Consider the following 2,203-nt stretch of genomic DNA (forward strand, 5'->3'; position numbering starts at 1 on the left):
GTTGCAGATTTATGAATAGAGAATAGAACAGACCTCAGAAAAGGAAGATTCTCCACGAGAAAAGAATTTAACAATCGGCTAGAATTTGCCTTGGACCTGGGGGAAGATAAAAATTTATGGATTTTAGGATGGTTAAAAAGGAAAATGAGCCTTTTTAAAAAAGCTTATTTATTTAGAAAGAGGGAGGGGCAGAGAGAGAAGGAGAGAGAGAACCCTAAGTAGACTCTTCACTGTCAGCACAGAGACTGATGTGGGGCTTGAACTCACAAACCATGAGATCATGATATGAGCCTAAATCAAGAGTCACTTAACTGACTGAGCCACCCAAGCACCCTAGAAAATGAGTCTTTTGAAATAATGCTAAATAATAAATCAATCTTCTTGACAATATTTTTTAAATCTGTGAATTACTTAATGATTTTTAGAAATGTATTGAGTCTGAGTAAATTGCTACTTGGTTTACCAGCTGAATATCTATTCTGGCAATAAGGAAATGGTAAACTTCAGGATTTGCTTTTATCTTCGTGTGTTTGGGGAATATTACAATGCCATAGATATGTATTGTCATGCTCAATATGAGAAGGTGAATAGTCCTACTCAAAAAAAATTTCTTGGCAAAAGTTGTTAAGTTTTTCAGAAGTAGCAATAGTAAGGAATAACATTAATAATTTGTTATTTAATGAATGCAATGTGAAGCACAGGGGTTACATAAAGGCAAAAAGGGAAGGAAAATGAATTGAACAATTACTATATGCTCCATGTTATGGGATTAGATTAGCCAATTTGTAAGGTAGACATTATTATCCCTATTTCACTTGGCATCAAATTTCCTCTTCATTATTTACTAATTATCAATCCCAGGTAAGTTACTTAAACTTTTTTAAACCTCAGTTTCGTCATTAATTAAAATGGGGGAATACTAATGCCCAAGTCCCAGGGTTACTGTCTGGATTAAATACAGTAATACACATTAAATCCTTAACCCAGTGCCTGGCTCATAGAAGCTAACATATACTGACTTATATGCACCGGGCACTGGGCTAAGAAATTTAAATACATCATCTCTCATTAAATCTTCACACCCTTTATTGTAACTCAGTTGTTATTATTGTTCTTCTAAGTAGTAAGTTTTATTATTATTTTTTTGTAGCTCAGAGAGATTGTTACGTGTCCAAGGTCAAGAAATTAACAAGTGGCAAAACTGATATTCAAATTTAGGTTTGTCAGAGGGAAAAACCCAGAAACTTTTAACAATACCCCATATCATAAAATGATAAGATTACTAATAAATTTCCTAAATTCCTTTTTTTACCATAGAGCTTCTGATTTGGACTCTGATGTGAGAATAAGACATTTCTGAGGTACGGAATCACATTTTTGCGTTTTAAAATGGACCTAAATGAAAACGTGATGCAGGTTGGAAGAATGTATGTGTGAAAATAATCAGTGGTGTAGTTAGAGGAGAAACCATAATAGCAATGGCTCTTGAGTATCTACAATTGTGCTCACCCATTCAGTGTGGTATTAGTACAGACTAATGAGTGTATATGGCCCAGCAGGAAGAATCTGGGTGACCTTAGGCAGGAGAAAAAGTCAGTCAGGTGAGAAGATATAATCACTTTGCTAATTTTAAATTCTACATCCAAGTTATAAACCCAACAGTGTGCACGTGACACCACTGTAACTCCATAGAGAGCATTTAATTTACTTTATTAGGTGTTCCTATGGATAAATCCACTACTTTTGGGTGAAGATTTTGACAATCTGTTTGGGGTGAAGGGATGGGGAAGAAACCTCTGAGACCATGAAGAAAGAGCAACAGATTCTTGCCCAATTATACCACTGGCCTTATTTTAGGATTTAGCATTTCATTTTTCCAATTAGGTTTGCAAGTTTAGGGACAGAGCTGAACTTCTAGAGGAGATTTTAAAGATTGCCTAGTGGGAGGATTGAGATGGAGGAAACACAGAGCTTGGCATCTGACAAGGAATTTACAGAAAAATAGAAATGTTTAGTGGGGCTTTTTCGCCGTGTGGTATATGATATCAACTTCTGAATATCATTCATTAAATCTTTGGTGAAATTTGCATTTTGGGGGCTGTTGCTTAAAGAATGTTTTTCGTTTGCTTACTTTTGTTTTTGTGTGATGGGAGGATAAGAAACTGGTCCTCCTACTTTAAGGACGCTTAAACATATGCCAACA

The sequence above is a fragment of the Puma concolor genome, chromosome B1 (assembly GCF_028749965.1).
Source record: "Puma concolor isolate L17-30 chromosome B1, mPumCon1.1.hap2, whole genome shotgun sequence".
NCBI classification, from domain to species: domain Eukaryota; kingdom Metazoa; phylum Chordata; class Mammalia; order Carnivora; family Felidae; genus Puma; species Puma concolor.